General features: G+C 47.6%; 6 non-coding genes and 2 pseudogenes across 6 annotated transcripts; 3 read left to right on the top strand and 5 right to left on the bottom strand.

Moving 5' to 3' along the window:
• Positions 1–627: 627 nt before the first annotated feature.
• On the top strand, positions 628–783 carry LOC135015992 (U1 spliceosomal RNA). Its single transcript, XR_010214141.1, has one exon. It is a non-coding gene; the product is annotated as a U1 spliceosomal RNA (small nuclear RNA).
• A 674-nt stretch (positions 784–1,457) lies between these two features.
• LOC135015841 (U1 spliceosomal RNA) lies at positions 1,458–1,621 on the top strand. The gene has a single exon (XR_010214022.1). It is a non-coding gene; the product is annotated as a U1 spliceosomal RNA (small nuclear RNA).
• Positions 1,622–1,773: 152 nt separating this feature from the next.
• On the top strand, positions 1,774–1,936 carry LOC135015955 (U1 spliceosomal RNA). Its single transcript, XR_010214119.1, has one exon. It is a non-coding gene; the product is annotated as a U1 spliceosomal RNA (small nuclear RNA).
• Positions 1,937–5,239: 3,303 nt separating this feature from the next.
• On the bottom strand, positions 5,240–5,403 carry LOC135015804 (U1 spliceosomal RNA). The gene has a single exon (XR_010213987.1). It is a non-coding gene; the product is annotated as a U1 spliceosomal RNA (small nuclear RNA).
• A 692-nt stretch (positions 5,404–6,095) lies between these two features.
• Positions 6,096–6,237, bottom strand: LOC135015944 (U1 spliceosomal RNA; annotated as a pseudogene).
• A 152-nt stretch (positions 6,238–6,389) lies between these two features.
• Positions 6,390–6,553, bottom strand: LOC135015938 (U1 spliceosomal RNA). Its single transcript, XR_010214104.1, has one exon. It is a non-coding gene; the product is annotated as a U1 spliceosomal RNA (small nuclear RNA).
• A 692-nt stretch (positions 6,554–7,245) lies between these two features.
• LOC135015899 (U1 spliceosomal RNA) lies at positions 7,246–7,387 on the bottom strand (annotated as a pseudogene).
• Positions 7,388–7,539: 152 nt separating this feature from the next.
• LOC135016018 (U1 spliceosomal RNA) lies at positions 7,540–7,703 on the bottom strand. Its single transcript, XR_010214166.1, has one exon. It is a non-coding gene; the product is annotated as a U1 spliceosomal RNA (small nuclear RNA).
• Positions 7,704–12,900: the final 5,197 nt, after the last annotated feature.

The raw sequence follows: 12,900 nt of genomic DNA, 5'->3' as shown, positions 1-12,900 counted from the left end.
TGAACATGGGAGGGCAGAAGGCTGCCTAATACTGAAGCACCCCCAAACAACAAACCAAATGCAACAACTAGTACAAGCATTCCTGGGGGAAGGTCTGCAGAAGACGGATATGCATATAGTGATGTCATCCAAGCAGTGGGCCAAAGTTGGCTGGAACCCTCATCTGCATATGAAAAGAGAAAAGGGGTATGCAGGGCATGGCGGCCTTTTGCGGCGCTTGGATGACCCTTAGTTCGCATTAAACACCCCCACCCTCCTTCGGTGTGGGGCTCATGTTGGCCATGCCCCAGCCCCTGAAGCATTCAAGCTGATTTCTTGCAGCAGCTTGGCACTGTAACAGCTCCAGAGCTGCTCTGTAAGGCAAGTAAAAGGGTGTGGGCCCTGCAGCACTACCTGTAGTTTGCATTGTGCATTGGAAGGCACAAAGTAAGCAGACAGGAGGAGAAGTCAGGATAGTCCACAAGGGTATAGAAGGGAGGGGCTCAAGAAAAAAGAAGTGGAAACAGACAGCAAACTAGGCTGGAGAGAGACCTGAGACAAAGAGATCTGAATTATATGAGAGCCGACCAGGGGAAACACAAATTATGCAGTCAAGTTTCCCACATTTGGGGAAATCGCAGGGGCAGCACACCCAGGTGAGATACTATAATCAGGAAGGTGCTTCTCCCAGGGCAAGGCTCACCCATTGCACACTGGGTGTGCTGCTCCTACGATTTCCCCAAATGTGGGACACTTGACTGCATAATTTGTGTTTCCTCTGGTCGGCTCTCGTATAATTCAGATCTCTTTGTCTCAGGTCTCTCTCCAGCCTAGTTTGCTCTCTGTTTCCACTTCTTTTTTCTTGAGCCCCTCCCTTCTATACCCTTGTGCACTATCCTGACTTCTCCTCCCGTCTGCTTACTTTGTGCCTTCCAATGCACAATGCAAACTACAGGTAGTGCTGCAGGGCCCACACCCTTTTACTTGCCTTACAGAGCAGCTCTGGAGCTGTTACAGTGCCCAGCTGCTGCAAGAAATCAGCTTGAATGCTTCATGGGATGGGGCATGGCCAACATGAGCCCCACACCAAAGGAGGGTGGGGGTGTTTTATGCGATCTAGGGGTCATCCAAGCACCGCAAAAGGCCGCCATGCCCTGCACGCCCCTTTTCTCTTTTCATATGCAGATGAGGGTTGAAGCCAACTTTGACCCACTGCTTGGATAACATCACCATATGCAAATCCATCTGCTGCAGGCCTTCCCCCAGGAATGCTTGCACTAGTTGTTGCATTTGGTTTGTTGTTTGGGGGTGCTTCAGTATTAGGCAGCCTTCTGCCCTCCCATGTTCATCTGAAAATATGTGTTCTCCCTGCAGTTGTTGTCCCCATATGAGAGTTCCCTTGTGCTGCCTCAGTTGAATCTCCTTTACTTGACAGAGATGTGCCTGAGCAGCGGCCCTCCCCAGCCCTATCCCAAATCATACTTATTTTGCATAGGAGACACCATGGTCATGAAAATTGTTCACCCAGGGTGAGGTTCATTCATTGCATTCTGGGTATGCTGACCCCTGTGATTTACCCAAATGTGGGAAACTCGCCTGCATTATTTGTGGTAGTTGGGGACTGTGTTTGTGTTTTCCGCTGGTCAGCTCTGGTAAAAGTCAGATTTCTTTGTCTCAGATCTTCCTCTAGCCTTGTTCTTCTTTCGAGAGTTCCATTGTGCTGCCTCAGTTGGATCTCCTTCACTTGACAGGGGGGTGCCCGAGCAGCGACCCTCCCCAGCTCTAGCCCAACTCCTACTTACCTGCCAGGTGAGATACTATGATCTTGAAGGTGCTTCTCCCAGGGCAAGGCTCAACCATTGCACTCTGGGTGTGCTGCCCCTGCGATTTCCCCAAATATGGGAAACTTGACTGCATAATTTGTGTTTCCCCTGGTCGGCTCTCGTATAATTCAGATCTCTTTGTCTCAGGTCTCTCTCCAGCCTAGTTTGCTGTCTGTTTCCACTTCTCTTTTCTTGAGCCGCTCCCTTCTATGCCCTTGCGCACTATCCTGACTTCTCCCGTCTGCTTACTTTGTGCCTTCCAACGCACAATGCGAACTACAGGTAGTGCTGCAGGGCCCACACCCTTTTATTTGCCTTACAGAGCAGCTCTGGAGCTGTTACAGTGCCCAGCTGCTGCAAGAAATCAGCTTGAATGCTTCAGGGGCTGGGGCATAGCCAACATGAGCCCCACACCGAAGGAGGGTGGAGGTGTTTAATGCGAACTAGGGGTCATCCAAGCGCCGCAAAAGGCCGCCATGCCCTGCATAACCCTTTTCTCTTTTCATATGCAGATGAGGGTTCCAGCCAACTTTGGCCCACTGCTTGGATGACATCACCGTATGCAAATTCGTCTCCTGCAGACCTTCCCCCAGGAATTCTTGTACTAGTTATTGCATATGGTTTGATATTTGATGGTGCTTCAGTATTAGGCAGCCTTCCGCCCTCCCATGTTCATCTGAAAAAATGTGGTCTCCCTGCAGTTGTTGTCCCCAGACGAGAGTTCCCTTGTGCTTCCTCAGTTGAATCTCCTTAACTTGACGGGGGAGGGGCTTGCCCGAGCAGCCACCCTCCCCAGCCCTATCCCAACTCATACTTATTTTGCATATGAGATCTCTATATCATGAAGATTGTTATCACAGGGTGAAGTTCATCCATTATATTTTAAAATAGGAAGGTTCAAATTACATATTTGAATTGCATCTATGTGCTGGATTCAAATGTCCCCCCCCCTTCCTTTCTCAATTGTGCCCGTCAGCAGCTATTCTAAGGTTGCTGCCAATGGGTGTGACACATTAATTTCTTCTGTGGGGTACACTGGACTCCACAAGGATTCACATTGGGGTGTAGAGTAGGATCTTGATCTGAGGCACCAACCGGCTCAAAGCTTTTGACTGTTCCCAAGATGCTCAGCGCATTCTCCTCTATAACCCCGCTTCCATGAACAGGGAGCTCAGTTTGTAGTTGGTGCCTTCAGTAGCAGGCCACTTAACAGGGGCCTGCCTCAGGCAGCCTATTCTTAGCTATTAATTTTGACAAGAAAATAAGAACTTTTTTTATGAGAATCTACAAGGGCTGCAGCAGGCTAGGTCTAATAGACATCTTTACTGCAGCTTCATCACTCCCAGCGGCGCTGTATACTCCCGTGCCCTGGTTGCTGGGTCACTGCAGCGGAGGCTCCGGTTTCTTCCTAAGGTCAGTCACACACGCACCGCCCTTCCGGATCACGAGGCCGCTGATGAAGGGGAGCGTGGCCGTAGGGGGTGGACCGTGTGCGCACTGGCGTGGACACTGATTACTGGGCAGCCGCTCAACGAGCCACCAGGTACAGTTAAGGAGCACAGGTCTGGGGTTTTTTCTCCCATATTAAACCAATTTTGTACTGCCCGCAGCGCATTGTGATAGGTAATAGGGCCTGATTCAGGTTGGATTGCAATCACAGTAAGCGATCCAACTGCAAAAATTGCTAAGAGCATACGCATGTGCCTGCATTTTCTGCGGCACCCCGCAGAGAATGCGATCGCCTCTGCCTGTCAATCGGGGCAGGGGGGGAGAGGGGGGTCAGCAACACTCCATTTCCAAGTCAGGGATGGAGCGGTGCGGGCGCAAGGCTTCAAAATGGGGTCTGCAACGGAGGAGACACAGGGGGCGTGGTCACAGCGGCTGTATGACATCACATTCAGCCGCTGTGATCACAAAAATGGTGGCGGCTTCCTGCGCGCACATACAGTCTGCACCAGCAGGAGGCTACACCATTTTTTATGATCACGCTGAACTGCAGTGCAACTGCAATTACAGATTGGTCAAGAAGGGAGGCGTCATGCTGGGTGGCCATGTCCTGTCACTGTGCAGGAGCCAGCACCGCTCACACACTAGTCCCCGGGTGCAGCCCCCAACCCCCGGGACACCCGGAGCAACAAAATGTAGATTCAGGCCACCAGGCCACGCCCCTACCTATGAAACCATGCCTCCTTTTTACCATTGCGCTGCTTATCTGCGCGCACTGCATTACAATCTCCTTCGCCACCTCTCTGGGTGTCACCAGTGATAGTGACACCTCTGCCATGCTTGTAGCAGCTGGTCCTAAGATCTACGCCTCAAGCCCTGAGTGTTTGCCCTTGTGACTTGTTGATCATCATAGCGAAGCAGATGCTTACAGAAAACTGCAGGGGCTTAGATTGAAAATAAAAAAATATATGGGTATAAGGTAGAGAGGAGCGGGTTCGGTTCTCCGAGAACCGAATTCCCCACGAACTCCACGTGGTTTACACTGGTCCGAGGCAGGCTCGGTTGTTCCCGCCTGACTCGGAAAACCTGAACAAGGGAAAATGTCATCATCCCGCTGTCGGATTCTCGCGAGATTCGGATTTCATATAAAGAGCTGCGCGTTGCCGCCATTTTTACTCGTGCATTGAAGAGGGAGCGGAGAGGACGTGGCTATGTTCTCTCAGTGGAAATCTCAATATCAGTGCTCAGTATCAGTGGTTACTTATTGCTGCTCAGTAATACTAGTAGTGTGTCTCTCCTGCTCAGTGTCAGTTCTCAGTAGTATCCTCATCAGTGCTCAGTATCACTGCTCATTGTCTTGTGCTGCATTGTTGTGCTCAGCATACTACAGTACATTACTAATAGTCCAGTGCTGCATCTTGCTGCTCAGTGTCAGTTCTAGTATCCTCATCAGTGCTCACTATCACTGCTCATTACATTGTGGTGTTCTGTATACTACAGTAACATAGTAATATAGTAACATATAGTAATATAGTTTTTGAGGTTGAAAAGAGGCAAATTGCCCATCGTGTTCAACCTGTTTTAAGTTGTGATGATTCTACATACTTGCTGAATAATGTTTTATGACTAGTTAACTACTACAACTCATGTTACCCCCGGATTAACCATGTTGATATTTTAAGTATTATAACCTTGGATAGCTTTTTCATTCAGAAATGTATCCATTCCTTTTTTAAATCCAATTACAGAGTCCGCCATTACCACCTTCCCTGGCAGGGAATTCCACATCCTGATTGCCCTAACAGTGAAGATCATAGTATCTCACCTGGCAGGTAAGTAGGAGTTGGGCTAGAGCTGTGGAGGATTGCTGCTTGGGCACCCCCTGTCAAGTGAAGGAGATCCAACTGAGGCAGCACAAGGGAACTCTCGAAAGAAGAACAAGGCTAGAGGAAGATCTGAGACAAAGAAATCTGACTTTTACCAGAGCTGACCAGAGGAAAGCACAAACACAGTCCCCCACTACCACAAATAATGCAGTCGAGTTTCCCACATTTGGGGAAATCACAGGGGTCAGCATACCCAGAATGCAATGAATGAACCTCACCCTGGGAGAAAAATCCTCATGACCAAGGTATCTCCTATGCAAAATAAGTATGATTTGGGATAGGGCTGGGGAGGGCCGCTGCTCAGGCACATCTCTGTCAAGTAAAGGAGATTCAACTGAGGCAGCACAAGGGAACTCTCATCTGGGGACAACAACTGCAGGGAGAACACATATTTTCAGATGAACATGGGAGGGCAGAAGGCTGCCTAAAACTGAAGCACCCCCAAACAACGAACCAAATGCAACTACTAGTGCAAGCATTCCTGGGGGAAGGCCTGCAGCAGATGGATTTGCATATGGTGATGTCATCCAAGCAGTGGGTCAAAGTTGGCTTCAACCCTCGTCTGCATATGAAAAGAAAAAAGGGGTGTGCAGGGCATGGCGGCCTTTTGCGGCGCTTGGATGACCCCTAGTTCGCATTAAACACCTCCACCCTCCTTCGGTGTGGGGCTCATGTTGGCTATGCCCCAGCCCCTGAAGCATTCAAGCTGATTTCTTGCAGCAGCTGGGCACTGTAACAGCTCCAGAGCTGCTCTGTAAAGCAAGTAAAAGGGTGTGGGCCCTGCAGCACTACCTGTAGTTTGCATTGTGCGTTGGAAGGCACAAAGTAAGCAGATGGGAGAAGTCAGGATAGTGCACAAGGGTATAGAAGGGAGGGGCTCAAGAAAAAAGAAGTGGAAACAGACAGCAAACTAGGCTGGAGAGAGACCTGAGACAAAGAGATCTGAATTATATGAGAGCCGACCAGGGGAAACACAAATTATGCAGTCAAGTTTCCCACATTTGGGGAAATCGCAGGGGCAGCACAGCCAGAGTGCAATGGGTGAGCCTTGCCCTGGGAGAAGCATCTTCATGATCATAGTATCTCACCTGGCAGGTAAGTAGGAGTTGGGCTAGAGCTGGGGAGGGTCGCTGCTCGGGCACCCCCCTGTCAAGTGAAGGAGATCCAACTGAGGCAGCACAAGGGAACTCTCGAAAGAAGAACAAGGCTAGAGGAAGATCTGAGACAAAGAAATCTGACTTTTACCAGAGCTGACTAGAGGAAAGCACAAACACAGTCCCCCACTACCACAAATAATGCAGTTGAGTTTCCCACATTTGGGGAAATCACAGGGGTCAGCATACCCAGAATGCAATGAATGAACCTAACCCTGGGAGAACAATCTTCATGACCATGGTATCTCCTATGCAAAATAAGTATGATTTGGGATAGGGCTGGGGAGGGCCGCTGCTCAGGCACATCTCTGTCAAGTAAAGGAGATTCAACTGAGGCAGCACAAGGGAACTCTCATCTGGGGACAACAACTGCAGGGAGAACACATATTTTCAGATGAACATGGGAGGGCAGAAGGCTGCCTAATACTGAAGCACCCCCAAACAACAAACCAAATGCAACAACTAGTGCAAGCATTCCTGGGGGAAGGCCTGCAGCAGATGGATTTGAATATGGTGATGTCATCCAAGCAGTGGGTCAAAGTTGGCTTCAACCCTCGTCTGCATATGAAAAGAATAAAGGGGTGTGCAGGGCATGGCGGCCTTTTGCGGCGCTTGGATGACCCCTAGTTCGCATTAAACACCTCCACCCTCCTTCGGTGTGGGGCTCATGTTGGCTATGCCCCAGCCCCTGAAGCATTCAAGCTGATTTCTTGCAGCAGCTGGGCACTGTAACAGCTCCAGAGCTGCTCTGTAAAGCAAGTAAAAGGGTGTGGGCCCTGCAGCACTACCTGTAGTTTGTATTGTGCGTTGGAAGGCACAAAGTAAGCAGACGGGAGAAGTCAGGATAGTGCACAAGGGTATAGAAGGGAGGGGCTCAAGAAAAAAGAAGTGGAAACAGACAGCAAACTAGGCTGGAGAGAGACCTGAGACAAAGAGATCTGAATTATATGAGAGCCGACCAGGGGAAACACAAATTATGCAGTCAAGTTTCCCACATTTGGGGAAATCGCAGGGGCAGCACACCCAGAGTGCAATGGGTGAGCCTTGCCCTGGGAGAAGCATCTTCATGATCATAGTATCTCACCTGGCAGGTAAGTAGGAGTTGGGCTAGAGCTGGGGAGGGTCGCTGCTCGGGCACCCCCCTGTCAAGTGAAGGAGATCCAACTGAGGCAGCACAAGGGAACTCTCGAAAGAAGAACAAGGCTAGAGGAAGATCTGAGACAAAGAAATCTGACTTTTACCAGAGCTGACCAGAGGAAAGCACAAACACAGTCCCCCACTACCACAAATAATGCAGTTGAGTTTCCCACATTTGGGGAAATCACAGGGGTCAGCATACCCAGAATGCAATGAATTAACCTAACCCTGGGAGAACAATCTTCATGACCATGGTATCTCCTATGCAAAATAAGTATGATTTGGGATAGGGCTGGGGAGGGCCGCTGCTCAGGCACATCTCTGTCAAGTAAAGGAGATTCAACTGAGGCAGCACAAGGGAACTCTCATCTGGGGACAACAACTGCAGGGAGAACACATATTTTCAGATGAACATGGGAGGGCAGAAGGCTGCCTAATACTGAAGCACCTCCAAACAACAAACCAAATGCAACAACTAGTGCAAGCATTCCTGGGGGAAGGCCTGCCGCAGATGGATTTGCATATGGTGATGTCATCCAAGCAGTGGGTCAAAGTTGGTTCAAACACCTTTGCAAAGTTCTATAAGTTTGATACCCTGGCTGAGGAGGACCTCCTGTTTGCTCAATCGGTGCTGCAAAGTCATCCGCACTCTCCTGCCCGTTTGGGAGCTTTGGTATAATCCCCATGGTCCTTACGGAGTCCCCAGCATCCTCTAGGACGTAAGAGAAAATAAGATTTTAAACCTACCGGTAAATCTTTTTCTCGTAGTCCGTAGAGGATGCTGGGTGCCCGTCCCAAGTGCGGTCTACTTCTGCAAGACTTGTATATAGTTATTGCTTACATAAGGGTTATATGTTAGTTTTCATCGGTCTTGGACTGATGCTATGTTGTTTTCATACTGTTAACTGGGTAGTATATCACAAGTTATACGGTGTGATTGGTGTGGCTGGTATGAATCTTGACCTTGGATTAACAAAAATCCTTTCCTCGTACTGTCCGTCTCCTCTGGGCACAGTTTCTCTAACTGAGGTATGGAGGAGGGGCATAGAGGGAGGAGCCAGTGCACACCCAGATCTAAAGTCTTTCTTAAAGTGCCCATGTCTGCTGCGGAGCCCGTCTATCCCCCATGGTCCTTACGGAGTCCCCATCATCCTCTACGGACTACGAGAAAAAAAAATTACCGGTAGGTTTAAAATGTTATTTTTTTCTCTGCAACCCACTGCTAAATTGTGCTTCCTAGCTGTTTTTTATAAAATCACTTAATTAAATCTAACTCTGATTACGTCAGAGAAGGCCAGGTACCCTACACCATAAGAGGGGGTTTGAAATTTTGACTTGTCTACTTAAAGATCACCAAAATCTGATGACAAGGTCAATTACATCCCTGGGTGGGATTGAACCACCAACCTTTTGGTTAATAGCCCATGTAAGTGCAAGAAATCCTGAAGCACTCACTCATCATGGGAAAGTACCAATGTGTTTCTTACAAAAATTCTCCAGATTATTGACTTTTTAAAGTTTTTCTAGGAAACGTTCTAGATGAATGCTTATTAGCCTTTGTCAGTATTGACTTTCGCAAGGTGTCTCTGTGGCGCAATCGGTTAGCATGTTTGGCTATTAACCAAAAGGTTGGTGGTTCAATCCTACCCAGGGATGTAATTGACCTTGTAATCAGATTTTGGTGATCTTTAAGTAGACAAGTCAAAATTTCAAAAACCCCCCTTATGGTGTAGGGTACCTGGCCTTCTCTGATGTAATCAGAGTTAGATTTGATTAAGTGATTTTATAAAAAAACAGCTAGGAAGCACAATTTAGCAGTGAGTTGCAGAGAAAAAAAATTATGCTGGCAGAAAAGTCCAATTGAGTGATTAAACAGCTCTTCATTTTCTGATTTTATGTTTATGCTAACAAATTTGCTCTCTGAAAAGTGTCCACAAAGCCAAGTCTCTGATTAACACCTTTGTAGGAATGGTTTTTCACCTATTACTGAATTAAACTTGCTTCATTGGAAAGGCATCAAAGATGCATCCTCATTTCAATGTCTACTGAAATAATACAGGTTGACACCAGGAAACGTCACTGCATCCTTGCTGCTTCCTCATGGGGAAGTCTGTTTAATGTGAAAACAAGGTGATATCTAATCAGCACACAGGTAAGGAATTAAGAAAATCTTTCTTTATGGGTGAAGATGTTTCTCACAAATTGTTGTCCCAATGCATCATTGAAATTCAAGATGGAAGATGATTTTCATATATCACTTGTACATTTTGCATTGCTCTTCTGGTGACAATGTAGTTTGTTTTTGTCAATTACCATTTCAGTAATAGGGTAAAGAAAATTAAGTGGATTTTTTAAAGAAAACAATGCTGTCAATATACTATTAAAACAAATTAAAATGATAAAAGTTATTGTACTTTAAGTAAAAATAAAAGTGCCAAAATATCAATCCCAGTTTTTGATTACTTTAATTATAAAAAAAAAATGCACATAGCAGAGGATAGTTTCGATCAATCGACCTCTGGGTTATGGGCCCAGCATGCTTCCATTGCACTACTCTGCTGCTCATGGAAGTGTCAGAGATCCTGAAGACTAAATTGATTAAAGGCCTTAAAGTACTGGACTATAAGGAAAGACTTACTAGGCTGAATATTTATACACTAGAAAAGAGGTGCCTAAGAGGAGATATTATTAATATCTTCAAATATGTAAAGATACATAACAAAGAGTTATCAGAGGAATTATTTATTAAAAGAACACGTGGTCACTCGCTGCGACTGGAGGAAAGTTCAGAACGCAATGGAGGAAAGGTTTCTTCACTGTTAGGGCAATCAGGATGTGGAATTCCCTGCCAGGGAAGGTGGTAATGGCGGACTCTGTAATTGGATTTAAAAAAGGAATGGATACATTTCTGAATGAAAAAGCTATCCAAGGTTATAATACTTAAAATATCAACATGGTTAATCCGGGGGTAACATGAGTTATAGTAGCTAACTAGTCATAAAACATTATTCAGCAAGTATGTAGAATCATCACAACTTAAAACAGGTTGAACACGATGGGCAATTTGCCTCTATTCAACCTCAAAAACTATGTTACTATATTACTATGTTATTGTAGTATACAGAACACCACAATGCAATGAGCAGTGATAGTGAGCACTGATGAGGATACTAGAACTGACACTGAGCAGCAAGATGCAGCACTGGACTATTAGTAATGTACTGTATTATGCTGAGCAACACAATGCAGCACAAGACAATGAACAGTGATACTGAGCACTGATGAGGATACTACTGAGAACTGACACTGAGCAGGAGAGACACACTACTAGTATTACTGAGCAGCAATAAGTAACCACTGATACTGAGCACTGATATTGAGATTTCCACTGAGAGAACATAGCCACGTCCTCTCCGCTCTCTCTTCAATGCACGAGTAAAAATGGCAGCAACGCGCAGCTCTTTATATGGAATCCGAATCTCGCGAGAATCCGACAGCGGGATGATGACATTTTCCCTTGTTCAGGTTTTCCGAGTCAGGCGGGAACAACCGAGCCTGCCTCGGACCAGTGTAAACCACGTGGAGTTCGTGGGGAATTCGGTTCTCGGAGAACCGAACCCGCTCCTCTCTACCTTATACCCTATCAATTTTTTTATTTTCAATCTAAGCCCCTGCAGTTTTCTGTAAGCATCTGCTTCGCTATGATGATCAACAAGTCACAAGGGCAAACACTCAGGGTTTGAGGCGTAGATCTTAGGACCAGCTGCTACAAGCATGGCAGAGGTGTCACTATCACTGGTGACACCCAGAGAGGTGGCGAGGGAGATTGTAATGCAGTGCGCGCAGATAAGCAGTGCAATGGTAAAAAGGAGGCATGGTTTCATAGGTAGGGGCGTGGCCTGGTGGCCTGAATCTACATTTTGTTGCTCCGGGTGTCCCGGGGGTTGGGGGCTGCACCCGGGGACTAGTGTGTGAGCGGTGCTGGCTCCTGCAAAGTGACAGGGCATAGCCACCCAGCATGACGCCTCCCTTCTTGACCATGCTGTAATTGCAGTCGCACTGCAGTTCAGCGTGATCATAAAAAATGGTGTAGGCTCCTGCTGGTGCAGACTGTATGTGCGCGCAGGAAGCCGCCACCATTTTTGTGATCACAGCGGCTGAATGTGATGTCATACAGTCGCTGTGACCACGCCCCCTGTGTCTCCTCCGTTGCAGACCCCATTTTGAAGCCTTGCCCCCGCACCGCTCCATCCCTGACTTGGAAATGGAGTGTTGCTGACCCACCTCTCCCCCCCTTCCCCGCCCCGATTGACAGGCAGAGGCGATCACATTCTCTGCGGGGTGCCGCAGAAAATGCAGGCACATGCGTATGCTCTTAGCAATTTTTGCAGTTGGATCGCTTATTGTGATTGCAATCCAACCTGAATCAGGCCCTATTACCTATCACAATGCGCTGCGGGCAGTACAAAATTGGGTTAATATAGGAGAAAACCCCCCAGACCTGTGCTCCTTAACTGTACCTGGTGGCTAGTGGAGCGGCTGCCCAGTAATCAGTGTCCACCGCAGTGCGCACACGGCCCACCCCCTACGGCCTCGCTCCCCTTCAGCAGCGGCCTCGTGATCCGGAAGGGTGGTGTGTGTGTGACTGACCTTAGGATGAAACCGGAGCCTCCGCTGCAGTGACCCAGCAACCAGGGCATGGGAGTATACAGCGCCGCTGGGAGTGATGAAGCTGCAGTAAAGATGTCTATTAGACCTAGCCTGCTGCAGCCCTTGTAGATTCTCATAAAACAAGTTCTTCTTTTCTTGTCAAAATTAATAGCTAAGAATAGGCTGCCTGAGGCAGGCCCCTGTTAATTGGCCTGCTACTGAAGGCACCAACTACAAACTGAGCTCCCTGTTCATGGAAGCGGGGTTATAGAGGAGAATGCACTGAGCTTCTTGGGAACAGTCAAAAGCTTTGAGCCGGTTGGTGCCTCAGATCAAGATCCTACTCTACACCCCAATGTGAATCCTTGTGGAGTCCAGTGTACCCCACAGAAGAAATTAATGTGTCACACCCATTGGCAGCAACCTTAGAATAGCTGCTGACGGGCACAATTGAGAAAGGAAGGGGGGGGGGACATTTGAATCCAGCACATAGATGCAATTCAAATATGTAATTCGTACCTTCCTATTTTAAAATATAATGGATGAACCTCACCCTGTGAGAACAATCTTCATGATCAAGAGATCTCATATGCAAAATAAATATGAGTTGGGATAGGGCTGGGGAGGGCTGCTCGGGCAGCACCTCCCCCGTCAAGTTAAGGAGATTCAACTGAGGAAGCACAAGGGAACTCTCGTCTGGGGACAACAACTGCAGGGAGACCACATCTTTTCAGATGAACATGGGAGGGCGGAAGGCTGCCTAATACTGAAGCACCATATGCAACAACTAGTACAAGCATTCCTGGGGGAAGGTCTGCAGCAGAC

The sequence above is a fragment of the Pseudophryne corroboree genome, unplaced genomic scaffold, assembly GCF_028390025.1.
Source record: "Pseudophryne corroboree isolate aPseCor3 unplaced genomic scaffold, aPseCor3.hap2 scaffold_298, whole genome shotgun sequence".
Classification (NCBI taxonomy): Eukaryota; Metazoa; Chordata; class Amphibia; order Anura; family Myobatrachidae; genus Pseudophryne; species Pseudophryne corroboree.
This window is presented reverse-complemented; position numbering and strand designations above follow the sequence as displayed.